The sequence below is a fragment of the Lucilia cuprina genome, chromosome 2, assembly GCF_022045245.1.
Source record: "Lucilia cuprina isolate Lc7/37 chromosome 2, ASM2204524v1, whole genome shotgun sequence".
Classification (NCBI taxonomy): Eukaryota; Metazoa; Arthropoda; class Insecta; order Diptera; family Calliphoridae; genus Lucilia; species Lucilia cuprina.
In genome coordinates, this window is record NC_060950.1 from 41,942,050 (window position 1) to 41,965,334 (window position 23,285).

A 23,285-nucleotide genomic window follows, 5' to 3' on the forward strand; every position below is an offset into this window, starting at 1 on the left:
ATATAAATAATATATATCAAAAAGGTACTATTCACAGATAAAACTATAGCGAAATATTCCATAAAGTTTTAGGATACAAATTTTAAAAATTGCAAAATTACTTTTGCTTTTAAATAAACGTCTATGTTTTTTCTTTAAGAATAGGAGACTATGACAAGACTTTGACTAGGCTATGGGTAGACTATAACAAGACTTCAACTAGAAAGAAAAAGACTATAGACTAGACTATAGACTAGACTATAGACTAGACTATAGACTAGACTATAGACTAGACTATAGACCTCCAGTATGGCTTTTGTAGAAGTCGCTAAAAGGGAGACTTACAAGCCTTCCTTTCGGTGAAATGGTGTCATTCCATTCACCATTTTGGCGAAAGTAAAGTGGTGGCTGTAGATCAGAGAAGATCAATATTGCCATTACATAGCACGCGTGATAGGCTAAGAAAATTCTGCCGAAGCCAAGTTTATACACATACACTATAGGTTTAATTCATCTTCTTTTTAAAATGAGCAATACACAGTTAGTTTGCTCTCAACCTGAAAAACAAAATCAAATCAGTTGCTGATCAGCACTTTTCGAAGCAAGATCTATGTGCGGCGTTTTTAAAATACACACAGTAATACAAAAACAAAATTTTGAGAAAGCTAAATTAATGTAGGAAAACATGAGAGAACAGTTGATAGTTTTTAATATATAGACTTTGATATACTCTGGCTGTCAAAATCCATAATAAATTTGTAGACATTTTATTAGTATACTTTTAATTTGAATGGAATTCTGTTCTCTGCTGCTTTACCAACACAAATAAAAGTATGATAGTCTGTGGTAGTATGTGTGTGAGCAACACTGCTTTAGATATTTCAAAGGCGTTTGATATAGTGCACTTGTATCAAAACTTATTGCATTTGGTGTCGGCAATAACTTCTCGCGACTTATTTCGTGCTTTTTTAAAGATCGCAATATACGATTTGTTGTAGATGGGATCTCATAAAACGGGTTCAAGATTAATTCAGGGGTACCGCAAGGCTGCGTTCATTCCTCTACCCTATTTCTTATCTTTATAAATGACCTATGTCAAACTTCAATCATAGGCTAAGCCCTCTAGAGATTTAGGCAATGGTTCACAATATGAATGAATCACTTAATCACGACTTAGATTTTAACGCCCGTAAGACTCAATGTTATTTTTTAACACATAAACGCTTGGCAGATATTGTTGTTCCATCTATATATATGGGTGGTGTAAATATTAAAGAATCAGAAACTTTTGATGTTCTGCGTATGAAAATTCACCGGATGTCCGCTGGACTAAACGCATTTTTTAAATGTCGAAAGTGTATCGGTTTTTTGAAACGCTGTAAGACATACTTCACTCCATCTGATCTTCTAACTATTTACACCACTTGTATTGTATTGTATATATATACATATACAATACAATACAATGTATTGTGAATACATTGTACATAAATAAAGACATATCCTACATAAAGTAAGTTTCTCAAAAAATATATACATAGTAATTTTTTTCTTTCTAGTTGAAGTCTTGTTATAGTCTAGCTATAGTCTCGCCAAAGTCATAGTCTCCTATTCTTAAAGAAAAAACATAAAGCAAAAGTAATTTTGCAATTTTTATATATATGGTATGTATATATATATATATTTATATATAAATAATATATATATAATATATATATAATATATATATATAAAATATATATATATATATATATATATATATATATATATATATATATAAAAATTGCAAAATTACTTTTGCTTTAAAATAAACGTCTATGTTTTTTCTTTAAGAATAGGAGACTATGTACAATACATATATATACACAAAACAATAAAAAAGTTTGATATTGAAAAAAATCTGACAAAAATGTCGGATTCTGAATACGGATTACGAGAGTGAATAAATATCGAAAACGGAAAACGGTTTTCCATAACAAAATAACTACTGCTATTAAAAATTAGACGATTATAGGGTCTTTCAATACGAAGTAAAAATTTTCTAAAAAAATAAATTTAGTTAAAAATTGATTTGCTGACAGCTTTTCGACTACGTCCGCATTTTTGCAGTCATTTGTTTACCTTTTTGTTGATAAATCTAATGCACATGCAAATACAGCGGTTCATTTATACACACATATAAAGAATGAAAAAAAATTATGTTGAATACGGTTGTTGTGCTCACGACAATCTTTTGTGTCAGAGACACCAGTCATGCCAAGGCGAATTAATACAAGGTAGTGGCAGTTCTGCAACAGTACATTTTTATACCCTTCGCCTTCGTGAGAAGGGTATATACAAGATATATTAATTATAAGGTAGTGTTATCAGAACAGCCGTTCATTTTTCGCCGTGGTGTAGAATTAATGTCAAACTTTGTTTACATTTTGTAAATGTCAAACTTTGTTTTCATTTTGTTAATGTCAAATTTGTGATTAAAGTGAAATTGTGTGATTAAAGACTAAATCTATGCTGTTAAATTCGTTTAAGTTTTAAAACCAATAATAATACTACACGAAATTAGTTTTATTTTTAAAAACATCAAATTAAATTACAAACAGATTCAAATTTATAAACATTTTTTGTTTAACAAAAATTCGCTTTGATTTATTTGTCAGCTGTTTTTCACATTTTTCCCTGAGAGTCAATTCGCCTTCAAGTGCAGGCACAATGTCAAACTACATATAAAAAAAATATAACCAATTCGCTCGGTATTCTGAATTCGCCGATGACTCTACCTTATAAAATTAATATACCTTGGGTATATGTAAGTTTGTCATTCCGTTTGTAATTTCTATAATATAATTTTCCGACCCTATAAAGTATATATATATATATATATATATTCTGGATCCTTATAGATAGCGGAGTCGATTAAGCCTTGTCCGTCTGTCTGTCTGTTGAAATCAGTTTTTATTGGCCCCAGATATCGGCGAGATCCGAATCTTCAATAATTCTATTAGACATGCTTTCGAGAAGATCGCTGTTTAAAATCGGCAAAATCGGACGGTAAATAACGGAGATATGATCAAAAATCCGAGACAACCTCTGAAAATTTCATCAAAAAATGTCATATTTTTTCATGCTTCGTTGAAAAAGCAACAACAACACTGTACACCTGTGTGTAGATGTATTTGGTTTTATTCAGCTGTGTATTTTTTTTGTATGTTTGGATACTGTTGGCGTCATTGCGTTGTTTATTTTGGTTTTGTTTTTCTGTGTTTTTCCGTGTGTATGTTTAGATGTCGGTTGGTTTAGTTGGCTTGTGCATTTTGTTTTTTATTTCGTTTAGCGTTGTTGTTGTTCATTTTGTTTTTCTTTTGGTGTAATAATAATGTAGTCGGGAAAAAATTTAAAATTCATAAAAGATGTTTAAAATACACTATAGTGAAAGGTATATAAGATTCGGCACAGACGAATATAGCACTCTTACTTGTTAATATATTTTTTTGTTTTTGCATTTGATTTACGTAAATGTCAAGGCGAATTCAGATGAGGTGGTGGCAGTTCTGCAACAACAACATTTCCCAAGTATTTTGTTTTTGCTTTTGGTTTTCGTAAATGTCAAAAACCATAAGTACGGCGAATTCATTTGATGAACAATTTTTGTAAAATTTTTATATTATCTTAAAAAATAAAGATAAAGATATTAAAATTTGTGAGGAAAATATATTCTGAATTGAATAATGTTTGTTTCTATCGAAAAATTCTATTCCGGCAGCTTAATTTAAGTAAGTGCCTTAAGTTCAGTAAAACTTAATTTTTTTTGTGAAAAATAAACATAAAAAAGTACATATTCATGAAAATATTATATTACGAAGGAATGAATATTTGTTGCGAATGGATAATTCTACTCCGGCGGTGTAATTTTCAATATTTGGCCATAATGTAGCAGCCGCTGGATGGGTAAATACCTCATATGGGTTTTGTTATATAAAGCGTTCCGAAACGGACTTTTTTATTCAATCTTTTTTTTACATAGTGTATATATAAAACAATATTGTTTAATTTGTTAACATTTAATAGATTTCAAAATTAAGCCATAACGTAGAAGTCAGTTGCCGCCAGCCGAGTAAATACTTCATATGCGATTCTTAATATTAAGTGTTCCGGAAGAGATTTTTTTAGTTAATCACGTTATCTACACAATTTTAATATAAAACAATATTGTGTAATATGTAACCATTTAATAGAAAAAATATTTTTCTTAAATAACATATTTGTAGACATACCAATTATGCCATTATTTAAATAAAATCATATTTGTTTACGAGATGCTTGGTATTTTTAGATTTTTTACATAAATAATTCAAAATATTAACGAAGTTTTTCTCTGTTTAACGGACATTTTTAAATATAAAAATGTAAGCAATAACAAACTTTGACAGCTACATAAACCAGGCGAATTAAGAAAAAAATTATTAGCTGATTGATTAACACCTTATATGAATTCGCCTTGGTAAATGTCAAAAATCATACCAACGGCGAATTCATTTTATGATTTTTTTTGTAAAATTTTTATATTTTATTAAAAATAAAGATAAAGATATTAAAATTTGCGAAGAAATTATATTCTGAATTGAATAATGTTTGTTTCAAACGATAAATTCTATTCCGGCAGATTAATTTGAAAAAGTTAAGTTTAAGTTAGTGCCTAAAGTTAAGTAAAACTTGATTGTTTGTGAAAAATAATCATAAAAAATACATATTCATGAAAATATATATAACGAATGAATTTTTGCGAATGGATAATACTACTCCGTCGTAGTAATTATTAATATTTGGCCATAATGTACACTACAGCTCACTTGAAAAGGTTCAAATTAATATTTTGCAAAAAGTAATGGACTAATTTGTTATATTAAAATTTTAAGTAATACCATGATGTCTTGTATATCACTAGGTAGACAAACATTAGTGCAATATTTAATAACCAATTTTTAATATTTTTTCTAAAATACTACGTTTTTGAACAATATTTTTTGGCTCATTTGAATAGGTCCGCCATCTTTAATTGACAAAAACAACAAATTACATTTTTCATGAATCCCTTTTAATTTAAAAAACATTTTTACAATGTTTTAGAAAAGATTTTATAAGGGACATACTTATTCGCCGTTACTTGATATAACTTCGAAAATTCGAGATGATAACGAGTTATAAAAATTCTTAAGTAATGACAAGGAAATTTCGGTCCAATTCTTTTTATTCCTTCTATTAAAGCTTCTTTTATGTCATACTTTCTGCCCTACTTCTACACATTACGAGAAAGAATATCCGAAACCTTTTCAATAATAAATAGGTGAAAAGATTATGGATGTCGCTACAAAATATTTACATTCTGGCTTAAAATCCATCCTTTTACAGTCCTGGCGGTATGGATATATGGGGCATTATAATTTTGAAATATCCACGGAAATGTTTCAAAAATATCCGAAAATGTAAAAAACTCGGTTTCCAGTATGGCATTACAATTATGCCTTACCTCAACCTATTTGTTAAAAATTATATTGTCTATATCCACAGATACTAGAATATGAATGAATTTTACTCACTGCCAGCAGTAAACTGATTTAATTTTGATTTAACCTAATCAAGTGAGCCAAAAAAGGCTAAAAAACGTAGTATGTTAGAAAAAAATTATTAAAAATCCGCTATTACTTATTGCGCTAATTTTTGTCTCACTAGCAATGTCGCCACAACAAACATTTTTTTCTGACCAAAATTCAAATAAAATATAACCAAATTTAGAATAAAACAATTTTTATTATTGATTTATTGATTTTGTCATTCCGTGTGTAACACATCGAAATATTGCTCAAAGACCCCATAAAGTATATATATTCTGGGACCTCATAAGATTTTAAGACGATCTAGCTATGTCCGTCCGTCTGTTGTTGGCACGATAACGTCCACAAAAATAGAGATAAGGGGAAATTTTCCCAAAATATTCTTTATTGATCAGAAATGTTTGGTATTGAAAATGGGCAAAATCAGTCAATGATTTCACATATCCCCTATACAAATGTATCCCCCCGGAATAATGAGTAAAAAGCTTCAAACATTCACAAATTCGTTGTTTATGAAGCAAAGGCCCAAAATTTTGCACAAGTTATTTTTTGATTTCCGAAATTAAATTCTAAATTATGGCGGACATAGGACCATAATTGGACCTACCCCCCATATAAGGTCCCCTTTAGAAAATGACTATAATGCTGATTAGTGACTTAAAAATATGAATATTGCGATGAAATTTGACACCCATAAGTTTAAATCAAGCCTATATCTCTCCACCAAATTTTAATAAATATAACATAATATAAATATAAGGTCCCCTTCAGAAAATGACTTTAACGCTAATTACTCCCTTAAACAAACGAGTATAGCGATGAAATTTGACATAAGTAAGTGTCTTACTAGACAAATTCCTATGAAATTGTATGTGGATCGACCCATAATTGACCCTTCCCTCCATATAAGGTCCCCTTCAAAAAATGATTTTAACGCTCATTACTGGCTTAAACAAACGAGTATAGCGATGAAATTTAACAGAAGTATCTTACTAGGCAAAACTTCTCTATGAATTTATATGTGGATCGGCTCATAATTTATCCTACCTCTACATAAGGTCCCCTTCAGAAAACGACTTTAACTTTAATTATGGGCGTAAAAATACGAATATAGTGAAGAAATTTGACATAAGTGAGTATCTTAGGAACCAAAACCTTTCCACTAAATTTTATGTGGATTGGTCTATAATTGACCCTGCCCCCAATAAAAGGTCCCTTCCATAAAATTACTTTAACGCTCATTACTGAATTCAAAATACGAGTATAGCGATGTTATTTCACAGAAGTAAGATTTTCACAAGCCAAAAACTATTTACCAAATTTTATGTAGAACAGTCCCCATCATAACAAAACTTTAAGACTCGATTAAAAATACGAGTACATTAATGAAATTCGACAATTAAGTTCCTTGCTAGAAAAAATCTCCTAACCAAATTTTATATGGATCGGGCCTGAATTGACTTTACCTCCATATAAGGTCCCCATCATAAAATTAATTATTGGGCTTAAAAGAACGAGTAAAGCGATGAAACTCGATATAAACATGACTTGTAGGAACCAAGATTGTTCTACAAAATTTTACAAGGATCGGTCTATAATTGACCAATCTGATACGCCCCTTCAAAAAATTACTTTAAAACGCAGTACTGGCTTAAAAATACTAGTATGAAATTCGACATAAACCAGTTTTGTGTAAGCTAAATCTCTCTTCAATATTCTGTGGTGATTGGTCCATAATTATTCCTACCCCCTATTTTAGGTCCCCATCAGAAAATTACTGTATCGGTCATTAATGGATCCATAATAACACCACCCCATATAAATTCCCCCCAGAAAATGACTCGAAAAATGCGAATACCGCAATGCGATATTAAATAATTTTGATTTGATTTGAATGCTCCTTAATGGCTTAAAAATACAAGTAGATATATGAACTTTTTAATAAATAAGGAACTGAAATCTTCCTACCGACTTTTATGAGAATTGATCCATATATGTATGTATAAATAACCCTTAACCCTATATAAATTAGCACTGTCAATAGGTAAACCCCCATTAATGGACCTCTTTCAAATGTTGCCCTGATGTTCTCGTTAATATTGATATATAATAAAATATTCAAAATATCGTGTACAGAATTCCTATTGGGAATTCGGATGTGAAAGCATCTGTCGATAAGAGGTTTTGCAACGCAATAGTCTACAATAAGATGAAAGGACTCGAAGTGTTTAATTATTCGTGGGTACCCTATACCTCTACTACAGGACCACGAACCACAGCTTTTAGTCTGATTGCAGAATTAAGGGCTAGTTGAATCGCCATCAGGTCAGCTGGTAACCAATTCATTATGGCTAGCAGGGCCTTCGTTTGCGTCGTCCTCATTGCTCCCGTGATCAGGATAAGGTATGTTGGTTGCACAATGAGAAGCGATTTCTAATGCCTGCCACCATACAATAACACCATAGAATAGTATGGGCTTAACAACTGCTTTGAAGATCCAGTTGATACCATTAGGGTTGACGACCCAGTTTGTACCAACTGCCCTCTTGCAGGTGTAAATAGCTATTTTGCCATATTTATCCTGTTTTGGATGTTCATATTCCATGTTAGTTCGCATGATCAGGCATACAGTTTTTAATCCTATACTTTCTCATAAAAAGAAAAAGCTCAGTTTTCAGTGGATTTACACTGAGGCCATAGGTAAAACTCCACTTGCTAAGCAAGTTAAGAGCAGGTTCCATACAGTTTGATATAGTATCCAAGAATTTTCCAGATACTACAACCGCGACATCATCAGCATTACCGACAGTCTTAAATTTAAGTTCATAGCCACATTTCAGAGTAGGGGAGATAGGACTCCCCCTGTGGTGTGCCACGACTAGCAAGTCTTGAGACATTGACTCCGCCCATCGTTGCACTTATGACCCTATTACTTTGAAGTTTTTTAATAAGTAGCTGGGTTTGATGATCAACCCCTATAATGGCATAGGGTTCAACATTGTTAAAGGCACCTTCGATGTCAAGGAAGGCAACAAGAGAGTTGCAATGCGCTAGTGAACTTTCTACATGTCCCTCTAGCGAGTGTAGAGCCGTTTCTACAGACTTGTCTTTGGTAAAGGCATGTTGTGATTTGGAGATCAATTCCGTTGAGATGGTTTATCTTAGGTGTACATCAATGACTCTTTCAAGAGTCTTGAGAAGAAAAGACGCAAGACTGATTGGTTTATAATCTTATGTTTTGGTATGTGATGTCACCCCCCTTTAGGAATAAAGACCAGATTATATCTCATCCACATATGAGACATGCTTTGTAGATCGATAGCAGCCATGGAGTGACGAGATCTTCGTTCTTGTGAAGAACCGTAGGTATAATACCATCTGGACCCGGAGATTTGTATGGGTCGAAACTGTTAAGCGCCCATTGGATTCTCTCTCTATTAATGACTATAGAGCTAGTATCAGACGCTAAATGAACCGGTTCTACCGTCTCCTCATTAAGAGGTTGACATCCCGAAAAATGAGTGTCCAGCAGTACTTCCAAGGATTCTCTGCAGGACATAGTCCAGTTGCCACAGGGCTTTTGGATATTGCTCGGGACAACATGTGAGGTAGACAGAATCTTGCGAAGTCATTCTAGTCAAATTTTTGAAACGATTCACTGAGGTCTTATAGGGTATCCATTTATTGGTCCGTTGTGCCTCGTTTGCGGCATACTTTCCTAGCATTTGCTATTTCAGTGTTCCACCATGAGGGTTTGGATTTTTCTCTCTTGATGGAGGGTTTACAAGCAGATGTGGTCGCCATACGGGAAGCATCCGTTAGGGTGCGAACTGCTGCGTTAATATCTTCAGTACTTTCTTAACTAGGCAGAGAAATTAGAGACGAGGAAAGCAGCTTATGTTGAACTTCCCAGTTCGTCTTCCTTTTATTAAGAATACTATTCATATTCCCTTTTATATTACCAATCATAAAATCTATATATCGATGGTCTGACAAAGAACAGTCGTTAGATACGGTCCAATGCTTGATATATTCGCGGTGCTTAGCACTCACGAGCGTAATGTCTAGTACCTCTCTTCTATTAGATACAATAAAAGTGGGTTCTGAACCCTTATTTACTACTTCCAAATTTCTACTAATATTGAAATTGAAAAGTTGTTATCTCTTGTGTTGGAGTCGCTGCTACCCCAAATACTGTAGTGCGAGTTAGCGTCAGCACATATGATGACGCTACCATGCATATTCGCCTTATCTACCAATCTGCGGACATTGTTATTGAGAGGACAATCCCCGTGATCATGGGCCATATAGCGAGAAACCAGCCATGTGGTAGTGCCGCCATGTTCTAGTGCGGCTGAGACCTTATCTTCATCACTGAAATCAGATAAGATGAACATGTGGAAAGAGCTTTTGGCCAGAATACAGGACCTTGCATTCAGAACTTTTAAAATACAGGATTTTAAAGTTCTTATGTTGTAGTCCGCAAACCCGATCTTGATGGATAATGGTGCTTGGACCATTATTAGCTCCTCCCCTCTCTGCGCCACTGCAGGGTCACCTCACCCAATAGTGAAATGGCTGACTTGAGTAGTAATGCTGAGCGTTCGTCTCCACAAGTCATTAATTTAACGTTGCCCTGAACCATCCAGCGTCATCGCATTGAGGAGGAGTGCCTGGGTTCTCTTTGAGAACTTGCCAACACACTACCATAAGTTTTTGCTTCAAAACATTCCAGTTAGACTGGGGTATGGATCCGTCAACATCGCTTCGGTCAATGACGGCCCGAACGAGGCTGTCTTTAGCAACCTCACTGAAGGAGCGCGTCATTGACTTCTGCACTTGTTTTGGATGTTTCGTCCCTAACTGCTGGCTTGCAGAAGCTGCTTCCTTCTCTGAATGTTGCCGTTTAAGCGCCGCTTCCGTTTTCACTTTGGCGGGAGGAGAAGCATTGTCGTTCCCAGCGATCTGGGCCTTGGCCCATTGAAGGAAAGCTGATTGCTCTGTGGTGAGTTCCCCGGGTGGTTTGAACCCGAGTAGCTCAATAATCCCGAAGGCGGAACGCCTCGTAGTTGCCGCCCGCTTGGATACCGTCACTGAACCTGGAGGTGCAATTGGCACTTGGGAAGCTGGTGTAAGATACGACATAGCCGACTCCTTATCATCAGTACCCGAAGCAAAAAAATATATAAAAATAAAAAAATATAAATTATTATTAGTTATTTTTATAAAAATAGAAATAAATAAATACCTGTGAAAATAATAATATTTCTCAGCTAAACTCATATTTTAATAACCAGTTGGTGGTTATTTCACCAAATTTGTATAAATTAATTAAGTATATTTGTTATTCATATATAACACTACATTTAATTAACAAATATTTAAGAAATAAACATATACAGTGAATCAATTAAGTAATTTGCCTATGTAAAATTTATAAATTTTAAGAAAAAACTTTATCTGAACAGTTATTTATAGCAAAATAAAGCAATTTGTTTGTTGCATTTTTTAAATAATATTTTATATATTATTTTTCTACCATAAAAAGTAAAATCGTGATATTAATTAACAAGATTTTTGATAAAATGTGAACGTATTGTTAATTTTCTTGGTCAGTAAAGTATTTTGCTTTTTTATTTTTTTGTTATTTTTTTAATATTGGTGCATTATTTTATAAAATTTAATATTTTTATTACACCAATATATTAGAATAAAATTTTTAGATATTTTAGCAGTGGATCGACATTTCTTCGATTTATTATCCTAATGGCTTTACAGATCATCGCGCTTAAGCATCTGCATCACGTCAAGATGACTACCCATCGCAGATGAAAGAGAATAACAAATTTTCTTTGACAGCCCCTTCAGTTTCGCCTATATGTTACTACTACATAGCTTCTAGACTATGTTAAAAAAATAAAAATTTAACAAGTTAGAGTGCTATGTTCGGCCGTGCCGAATCTCAAATACCCTCAACCAGCTACTTTAATATTAATAATTTTTTATTTTGTGCAATATTTGTAAAAATAAGTTTTCTCATTACAAACACCAATTTCTTTTATATGTTATTAACGCCCTAAAATATGATTTAGCGATATTTAATAATTTACATGTGAGTAAAATGGTTAATAGAGTTATTGATAGTTTATTTTAGAAATTTTGTTTGAAAAATTTGCATACTAAACATAAAATGAGGGACTAATATCTTCATGAGTAAGGAGATAATTGTTTATAATTATAGTTATGATAATGCAACTAGATTAATACTGTGTAAATGGCTTTCGATGGAACGATGGGATAAAGAAATTGACAGTAACATTTCTAAAGTAAAAAAGTTTATTTTTAAAAACTTTATTTGGTAATGTTTAAAAAGTGTTTACATAATTTTCGAAAATGAAGGAACAATTTTCGATGATCGTTAAACAAATTGCAAGTATATTTTCTGTATATAAAAGTAATATTTGTGCCAAATTTTGCATGGATATCATTGTTTGGCAATAAGTTTATGCATTTAAGTGTTTTTCTAAAGAGAACCTTGTTCGGGAGCTATGACCAATTGTGGATTGATCAAAATTTTACAATGACATTTATATGCATAAAAGTAACAATTCTATCCTAGATAATGAGTTAGGTTTATGGCAAATTGTGGTTCAAACGGAAAAAACTTACGGTTATATTCTATATAAAAAATATATAAAAAAAATTAAGAAATCTTTTAAATAAAAAATTAATTTACGCAAAAAACAATTATTATAAAACAAAATTCATTGAAAACCGAAACGATATGAGAAAAACGTGGCAATTAATAAACGAGGTCACGGGTAAAACAGTCAGTAAAATTGATAATACAATAACAAATAACTTTAAAAGCGATAACATTTTGGCAATAGCAAATAAATTCGCGACAAATTTCAGTAACAATGTACAAAAAATATTACACAAATGCAACATAAATACACTACAATACAGAAAACCAACAATAACTAACTCGATGTATATTATGCCTACAAATGAGGAGGAAATCTTCAATAAATTAAATAACATAAACGTAAACAAAGGAGCAGGTATAGATGGTATTAGACCGATAGACATAAAAGCTAATGCTTCTTTATTAACCCCAATTAAGGAGTGAGATCGAAAAATTCTTAACATACATATATGTTTATAAAAAAGAAACCACTAAACTTACAGCTTTATTTTTTTTTATTTGATTCAAATTATTATTATAATTTACAAAAAAAATATTTTTATAGTTTTAATCACTAGTGATGAAATTTTGAACCCTTTTCGGAAACCCTTCCATTAACGTTTTTATAGTGCTTTCTGTCACTTTGCTCGAACATGTAGTCCATCTCCGTTTAAAATCTACCACACTTTTGGACACCTTTTTTGTACTCTTCAATTCTCTTTTAACAAGAGCCCAATATCTCTCCACTGGCCTTAGCTCCGGGCAGTTTGGAGGATTTGCCTCTCTTGGTACAAATACCACATTATTGTTCTTGTACCACTCAAGGGCTTGTTTACCATAGTGACAGGATGCCAAGTCAGGCCAAAAATAAAATGATTGGCTTCTTTTGCCGCAACTGCATATTGCTTGCCATACCAAGAACTTTCTGGGAAATTTTGTCTGCTTTTGGGTCCTAAACTTTTCTTCAACATTCCCTCGAGCATCAGCAACATAAAACTTTTGACCTGGAAGTTGCGAAAAATCTGCCAGAACATACGTTTCGTCATCCATTATGCAGCAAGAATATTTTTTTATAAAACTTGACTTCAATTTCCGTGCTCTGTTTTTGGCCTCTAAATTTTTAGCAGCGTTCCTGTCAGGAACTTTTTGAGCCTTGTATGTTTTTAAACCTGCATTAGCTTTAACTTTTCAAATTTGTATTTTAATATTTTTTTCTTGGTTTTACCATTTTACACAATCTCTATTTTTAATTGGAAAACATAAATTTACTTTTTACTTGTTTTTTGAATTTTATGTATGAATAAAAAACAAAATTCTCTTAAAAAAAAGGTAGGCAAAAAACTTAGTTGATTCACTGTATATTATTAAACAAAATAATAGAAACAACATTTAAGAATCATAAATATAGCAACACTAACAAAAAAATGTCGCACGTTTTTTGAGTCTCCATCTAAACGTTCATTATTTTACGAAAGGCATTTAAAAAAGAAGGGAGAAAAAACCCTGCAACATGTCCCCTCAGCTAAAAGTGCTCTATCTCTTTTGCTGCCTTTTACCCCTGAAATAAATATGTCGAAATTTAAATATACATTCAAACTATATAATTCAGAACAACGATCACAAAATTTACCAAAACTACACATTTTCTCTCTTTTCAAAATTCTTTGGGCTTGAGTGAAAAAAATTACCTTTAAAATTAGCAACAAAGCAATAAAAAATATTACCATACGAAAATTTACAACATTGTTTTTTTAGTTTTAATTTCAAACAACAAAAATTCTATGTCAAAAAACAAAAAATATTTTTTTCGTTTGTAAAAAATATATTATTTTCGGGCTGTTAAATGTGTTTAAATTGTACAAAAAAATTATAAAATATAATGTTAAGTGATAAAAAATATTTCAAAGTGTTATTATCCTCAAATTTTCGCGAAAAAGTTTTGAAGTTTTGAGAGAGAATACAATTTTTACATATGTGTTGGATTTACATAGCACTCGTCTGTGAGAAGAGCGTAATGTTATTGTTGTAAAAAATTACAGCGTTTCATTCTTGTTTATTCTTTGTAGTAAGGTTTCATTACATATCGTGTTTAGATTATCGCATCCGTATCCTTCTACATAACATTTTGACATATCTTACTTGACATTTTGACATATATTACTTGTGTGCTCGTGTGAAGGGGCTTTAGAATAATTAATATTCATTGACTTAGAGAAAAAGTGTGTACTAATTTTTCTCCTTTCTAATTGATGTTTCAAAAAATGCCTATAATTGCTTTCCAAGACAGTCTTGTCGTGTGTGGTTCAAATTTTATAAATTTCGGTTCAGTCGTTTTCATAATTAGACGTAGGAGTCATGAAATAACTCCCCAAAACAAAAATGAAAAAACTTCCTAAAAATTTGTTCAGAAAGCAAAAACAACGCAAATTGGGGATTTAATTCGTTTTTTGTGGTATTATTTCACATTTAAAATGGGGATTTATTTGCCATATTATAGAGTGGTTAATAATTGCGTACATCCGTAGGCCGGCTATTTAGGAAATATTTGTTAAGCGAAGCCGTTTTGGTCATACCATAGAGAAGAAAGTTCTTGCGCCCGGCCGCAGGTCGGCTATTAAAAGAATCTTTATTAAGTGATTCAACTGAAATGTTCCCAATTTTGAGGACTTATATAATTTAAAAAAAATTTAAAAAACGTAGCAAAAATACAAATATTTCCAGTTTAATTTGTCAAAAATATTGATATTTATAAAATTAAAATTTACGCAAATTCAAAAACTTCATATCATTTTAAGATTATACTGCAAATTTTTAGTTTATTAAATTTTTAAAATTTTAAGTATATTAGTAGAAATTACTTCTGTTTCTTCATTTAAAAAAATAATAATGTTACCGCGTTCCGTATTTCGTCCCTTTTTGATTTTTTTGGAATAATGATATAACCAATTGAATTTCTGTTTAAAATTTCTTAAAGTCGGTCCAGCCATTTAGATGTGGACCTTATGAAAAACACGAAACTCCACTTTTTACTCATTTAAATTTAACTTTTCTAAAATATATCTTTTGACTAATTACAGCAAAATACTTCTTAAGTATTTGCATATTTCCGAAAAAGTACCTAAACTACGCCTCTATATTTTCTGAACATTTTACTGACGTTTTAAGATCTGACAACCGCGTATCACGGCTTTTAGATAACTAAATCGAAAATAATTTTGCGTTAGAATATACAAAAATCGGGTTTCTAACACAAAAGTACCGTTTTTCCCAGTTTTTCGCCCTTTTCCCAATTTTTGATACTAGTTTTGTTCCAATTTTCTCAAAGCAACATTTTGATGCTTCGAGACATGAAATTTTCTATGTTCCAAATTTTAAGAAAATTGCTTCATCCGTTTAGGCGTGATTGACGCACAAACAAATAAACAAACTTACAAAGAAATTTATAATATATATTAGGATATTATTATTACGTAAAAAAGTATTATCGAAACACAATATGAAAATGAAAACAAAGCTGTAAAAAATATTGTTTGTCCTGTTTTTCTGTTCTGCGTGGGAAAAACACCATTTTTAAATTAAATACTTTTTATATTAAATATTGTTTTTTTTTTTTTTTTTTTTTTTTTGATTTGTTAAAATATGTGCTGTTATTTGGTAAATTTCTTTTTGGGTGTTTTTATCTAAAAATATATTATTTATTCTTTAATAATGTGAAGAAAAAACTTTATATATGTCCAAATTATAGGACTATAGTCAAATTATAATAATTCCAAAATGGATTTATTAAATCCAAAAAATTGTTAGTTAGTTATTTCGAAAGGAGGATGTACATATATACATCAAATCCGAAGAAATACACCTAGACCTCTATCGGGCCAGTTGTGCGCTCCTTAACCAGTTCTTCAAGTGGAAATCGAACCCACCACCTCCGGTCTACCAGACTAGAACACTAACCACTAACCTACCGGAGGTTAGTGAGTTTACACAGTAGTATCAAAAGAATACTATAGATGTCGTTTTATACAAATTTTTCATATCATTTCTAGTTTTTGGGAGAAAATAATGTTTTTCATAAAATTTCAAAATAAACAAGTTAGAGTGCTATATTCGGCCGTGCCGAATCTTAAATACCCTCCACCAGCTGCTTTTATATTTATAATATAAAATAATTATTTGGTGAAATTTTTGTGAAAATAAGTTTTCTTATGTTTTTAAAATATGATTTAGCTATATTTAATAATTTGCATGTGAGTGAAATGTTTAATAAAGAAGAAAGAAGAAGATAAAAATGTTGCTTGAAAAATTTGCATACTGAACATAAAATAAGCGACTAATATCTTCATGAATAAGGAGATAATTGTTTATAATTATAGTTATGATAATGTAACTAGATTAATATTGTGGAAATAGCTTTCGATGAAACGATCGGATAAAGAAATTGACAGGAACATTTCTGAAGTAAAATAAAAAGTTTATTTTTTAAAAACTTTATTTGGTAATGAGTAAAAAGTGTTTACGTAATTTAATTTGACCGAATAATTATGGATGATCGTTAAACAAATTTCAAGTATATTTTATGTATATAAAAGTAATATTTGTGCCAAATTTTTGCATGGATATTATTATTTGGCAATAAGTTTATGCACTTAAATGTTTTTCTAAAGAGAACCTTGTTCGGGAGCTATGAGTTATGTATATGACAAATTGTGGTCAAACGGACCACATTTGCGTCTATAAATGTGATATTTTTGCCAAATTTTATACAAATATCTTAATTAGGTAATGAGTTATGGTTGTTGAAGCGACTTTTGGAAGAGAACCTTGTATGGCAGCTATGACCAATTGTAGACCGATCAGAAAAAAACATTTATGTATATCAAAATTATAGTTGTGCCAAATTTTGTAATAATAGTTTAATTAGGTAGCGAGATATGAGCGTTTAAGTGATGTATAAATATTTCAATTAGGTAATGAGTTTTGAGCGTTTAAGTGATTTTCGGGAGGGGATCTTGTATGGGAGCTATGACCCATTGTGGACCGATGGAAAAATATTTTCCTTGATATGAATTGTATTGACATAAAACTTTAATTTGTAAAATTTTGTGAAGATATCGATATTGTAACGGAAGTTATTAACAATAAACACATTTTCCGGGAATATGTACATTTGTATGGGAGGTATATGAAATTTTGAACCGATTTTTGCGATTTTTAACAATGTTAATTCTGGCATCAATAGATGTATCTCTGACAAAATTCATCAATTTATCTGCAGTAGTTTTTGTAAAAAGTACAAATAAATATGTGAAGAATCGCCATTTTTTCGAGGTTGTCTGACATTTTTACTTATAACTCTGAAACTATTTCACCGATCTTGCTGATTTTCAATACCAAACTGCTTAGGATAACAATGAATATTTTGAGTGAATTTTGTGGAGCTTAGTTGCTTCGTTTTAACGTGAGCGTGTTTTATACAGACAGACAGACGGACATATCTAGATCGACTCAGATCTTTATCATCAACGATTATTTCGCCATCAAGTCTTTTAATATCAGTTTTTGGTTTAGAAATTATTCCCAAAGTACGATTTAAGAATTGCCAGCATTTTCGAGGTTCATATCTAATTTTATACAAATTATCTTGATAGTAATTTATCATGCATTTCACTTATTCTTTTTATACAAAAATCAATATTATTATTTTTCTTCTTTCTTCTAATTTTTAAAAGTTTCTTTTTATGAAATTTTTCGGGTTTTTATTTCAGTGGAACTAGATATAGCATTTGCTAAATAACCTATTAACAAACAAGTGTCACTGTCTGGATTTGTTGTGAGATTACTCATAGATATATCACAAAAATTTGTTGTTTCAGTTTCTCATAGTTGGAAAATGTTTGAAAAATTTCAGTGTATCCTTCAGATTTTCCTGACAAATCTAATCTACACAAAATTAGGTTATGATCCGTCAAATTACACTCAATGGAATCAATTTGAATACATAACGATGAATTGCTGCTAGGTCTAGTTACCAGTGTATGGCAGTTGCTAAAATCAAAAGTTTCAAACAATGTTGTTAGATCAATTGCCAAAGGATTACTTAAAAAATCAATGTTCGTATCACCAACAAATATGAATGGATCATGGCCCAAAAGATCAAGAGTATTTTCTATATAAGAATGAAATTTATTATATGTACACTTTTGTGATCTATAAAGTGAAATAAGTTTTAATGGTTTTCCAGATACTTTTTTATTTTCAAGTTTAATAATTATGGATTGAATAAAATCCTTGCTTTCACACATTTCGACTGAATATAAAACATAATTACGTACATATATAGACGTTCCACCATAACAATCAGATCTGCAACAATGTATAGAGTTATATCCAGGTATATTAAGTATATAATTGGATCAAATCATCCTTAAACCTGTTTCCTGAATACAAATAATATCTGATAGTTTTGGAATTTGAGTAATTAAATGTTTAAATTTATTAAATTTTTCAAGAGAAGAAATGCTTCTTATGTTAACAAACGCAATTGAAAAATAACATTTATTTTGTATATTTAAGAACTTCTCATATGATAAAAAAGATTTAAAATAATAATTATTAGCCATTGTTATTGAGAAAAATATTTTATAATAATCAGATTAAAAATGAAATACTTAAGCTGGAGACATAAAAGGGGAATGGGGTTCATCTTCACTTTCATCCAAATTATCTTTATCTTGACGCGAAGATCTCCGGTTAGTAGTTGCTGCAAATAAAAGATTATCCACTTCCTCAGCATTTCTTATTAGTTTTGGTGGGGATAATTCACTTCTTTTAGTGTAAACTTTTCCATGAAAACTCTTCGATAACCAACTTTTTTTAAACTTTTTGCATGATTTAGTAACATTAAAGTTTCTTTACTTAAGAAATCATTTATATAAACATCTTTAGTTTTATCATTTTCTTTTAACGCCACCTTTGAAAACATGACTTTTTGCTTAGATTGATTGTTATTGAATTTTACTACCAAACTTTGTTTCCGGCTTGATTTATTATTACAATTCTTGTTTTTCAAAATATAAGCAGCATCTATTTCATTAGCATTAACAGTAACACCAACAGTAGTCATCATTTCAACAAAAGATTCTGCAGCTTTAGATGTATCTTTACATTCTATTCCATTAACTATACAATCATTTTTTACTCTTTGATAATTTAACATTTTTATAGATTGTTTTAATTCTGTTATTTCATTTCTTAAATTTTTGTTTTCTTTTTGTACAGCCTCTAACTTTTTTTGTTGTCAGCTATACCTTTCAAAACATCATCAATCTGCTTAGACATAAACTGCATTGCCACATTTAAATCATCCAGCTGATTAAGTTTTTTTAGTTAAGTTTTTATTGTCATTATTTATGTTTCCCTTACTTCCCTTACAGATGTGACAAACATATTCTTCATCTTCATTACACATTAAATTATCAATTTGACGTTTGTCTAGCATAGAACACATATCATGAAATTCTTTGGCGTACTTGTCACATTGAATGCTAGCCTCTTCTTCTATTTGTAAATTGCACTGAGCGCATATTATTTTCTTTGTTTAAACGCTTCGACGTTTTGTAGAAGGCATACTTGATATTGTTCTTTAAAATTGCAGTTTTCTTAATTACACTGTTCAAACGTTTATATTTAAAGTTTCCTTTTAATATTTTTTTTGTTTTTTCTTTTATAAAGGTAATAGGAGAGAATCACAAAACTTGACTTTTACTTTCCAGGGTTGCCAACTGACTTTTATCATCTGAAACCATAATTTTTAATTCGCTGTCTGAATCGGAAGATAAATCAGATGATTATAACAAAATATATACAGCTTCCATTTCAAATATCAATCCTTTAAATTTTGATGGTTATTTTTAATTTGTTTTAATATTATTACACCGTTGTTTACACGTTGGAGCCATCTATGGTATAGTATAATAACAATATTTGGATTTTATTTGATTAAAAATGGGACTATTAAAACATATTTAATTATTTTTGTATACTTTATCAATCTCAATGGAAGAGGAATGTGATGAGATTCACCCTTAAGAAAATGCTTTGAGAATCTATAAAAATATACCAAACTACCTTGAGGATATGGATGAAAATAATTTTAGGAAAAGGTTCCGAATTTCTTCTCAGTTGACTGCCTAATAGTGTAGACGTGTTTTATGAATACTCCTCCAAAACTTTGTGCGCGAAGTGTTTTAATATTGTTAAAACAAACTTGATTACTTGCCATATTTGTGAAGTAAACTTTCATTTCATCTGCTCTAATAAAGATGAAGGTTTAATTGAATTATTTAATAAAAATAATAACGTTGTTTTTAATTGCGACGATTGTCTTAATATTTCCAAAGATTTAGTTGCTTATATTTCTTCTCTATCCACCGAAGTGAGAGAACTAAATTACAATTAATAGCAACAACAATCAATGATAATGTGAAAGAGCTAACGCAATGGTTCAATGAACCTTGAACAATCGAGAAATCAACTTAAATGCCTCCGGGAAGTTAGTGTTCTTGTCTGGTAAACCGGAGGTGGTGGGTTCGATTCCCACCTGAGACACTGGTTAAGGACTAACCAACAAATAAAAATCAAATCAACATAAAGTTAATGATGTTGTTGGTGCTTCAAACATATATAATATTCGTGGTGATGATTTCGCTAGTTCGCCTGTTTCTTCTTTTCTACTGCTGCATCAAACACGTATGAAGCTGAGAACGTATGGGCAAGGGTTCACAGACGTAAACGAAGAAACCGTGTGGTTGTTTTTGGTGATAAGAAGACAAATGATGTAGCTGTGGTTTCAACGAAGAATTATTTACATATTTCTTCATTCGAACCTACTGTTTCTGCAGACCAAATAATTTCTTATGTAGATAAAATTGCAAAAATAAGTAAAAATATACGAGGTTGGTTTAAAAAAAATGTTGATGTTAATACTTTAAAACATGTTAACTTTAAATTAGCTGTTTCTCAATGTTATTATAATGAAATTATAAAATCATCATTATGGCAGGTTGGAATTAAACTTCGCCCATTTATTAAAAAAAAACTGCCAAGTTTAAAATTTTTTTACCAAAATGACGAAATCTTCTCAATTATAGGATCACAATGTGGTGTTGACGTCTTTGTTATTGCTGAAACTTGGTTGAACTCGGATTTTCAAGATGGCGAATTCTTTAATATGAATTTATACAACATTTATCGAAGAGACGGAAGTGCTGAAAAGACTGGATGTTTGCTTGGTGGTGGAATACTGATAGCCGTAAAAAAGGATTAAAATCTTATTCATGTTCATCAATTGTTGTTGATGATTTATTAGATAAATTATTTTATACTCATTGCACATTGATAACGTTATTCATTTATATAATAACTTGTTTTTTTGACGACAATAATTTAGGTAACATTGTTTGGTCTACTTCTAATAATGATTTAATTCCAACTAATCTAAATGATTTCAAAATGTATGTCATTGATAGCTTTTATGAAATTGATCTAGTACAAATAAACAATGTCTTCAATAAATTGAACAAAATTTTATTTATTTTTTTTTTGCATTTAGGAAGAAGAAAAGGAAATGTGAACAAAAACAAATGCTTTAAAAAAATTGTAAATAGGCAAACAAATTGCTGAACAAGTTTTTAAAGCTAGGAAGCCATGTTGGTAATACGGACGGACAATAAAGCCTCATCCGCTAAAAGAACTCTTCCGCTCTATAGTTGCCTCCAGTAAACCAGCTAGTTGCCGCAGGGAAACGATTGCCAGATACCGTTTATCCCCAAGCGAAATCATGAACCTTTAAAAAACGTAAACGTAAAATTTGAGATCCTGAATTTAAACCTAAACTAAATTATAAATTTAAAGCCTAAATCTAAAACTAAAGCTAAATCTGAATCTTAAATTTGAATTTTAAATCTAAATTTAAAACCTAAATTTAAACCTAAAACTAAATTTAAATTTTAAAACCTAAATTTAAATCTAGGTGGGAAGGTGATCTCTTGGTATCAACACCAGCCAGGAGGAAATTGTTCGATAGGTATAGCACGTAGGGAGATGGACTTTTATTCATTTTTTATTCACCCCCATCGGCGAGCTTCAAGCCCGGCATAAGCGAGCATACCAGCGCCACTTTGTTTTTTGTATTGTTTGTTTTATCTACTGTTTGGTCAACGACCAAACCGATTATCAAACAATAACATCACCATGCCCACACTACATACTACAATATCGTATGAACTATTTCTTAATAATTTTCTAGATATTTGTTATAAAAGTATTCCCCTTAAAGAAAATAGATGCTTAAACATCCCTGGTACACTAAAGAATTGAGAAGACTGAAAATCAAAGAAATAAATTGCCTAAGTTATATATTACTTCAGATTGTCCTGGAATTTTTAACCAACATAATTTACTGCAAAAACAACATCCCCACGACAATTGGATCTTCGCTCCGGAACGACCCGAGTCATACTCGGCCAAAGATTGTCAACCCAGTGACAGCTGTATTAATGAACGTTTTTTCCCCAGGAAAGAACTATCGGCCATAGTCTAGCTGTTACAACAACAACTGCAAAAACAATACAATTTTTTAAATAAATTTCTATATAAACAATATGTAATAAATATGGAAATTAAATTTAAAATAAATCTAAAATATTTTTGGAAATTTATTAAATCTAAAATACAAAGTTCTTCTGATATTAATAATATATTATCATCCAATAATCTTAATTTCGAGTAATTTGTTATTTTGGAAGATGAAATTACTCTTGCAATAAATGATCTAAATAGCTCACTAACTTTAGATGCATCATCCATTATTTCACAGTATGCCATTGACCGTGATCTAGTGCAAACAAACATAATTTTGAGTTCTCTAAAGTGTAAAATAAAGTAATAATATAAAATAAAAACAATTGTCTTGTGAAAAATTTAAAAAATGAATCTGATAATGAACAATC

General features: G+C 30.8%; 1 long non-coding RNA gene across 1 annotated transcript; it reads left to right on the forward strand.

Moving 5' to 3' along the window:
• The first annotated feature begins 4,645 nt into the window (after window positions 1–4,645).
• On the forward strand, window positions 4,646–22,953 carry LOC124418552. The gene is made up of 5 exons (XR_006940069.1): window positions 4,646–4,858; window positions 20,008–20,239; window positions 20,339–22,131; window positions 22,307–22,553; window positions 22,613–22,953. It is a non-coding gene; the product is annotated as an uncharacterized LOC124418552 (long non-coding RNA).
• Window positions 22,954–23,285: the final 332 nt, after the last annotated feature.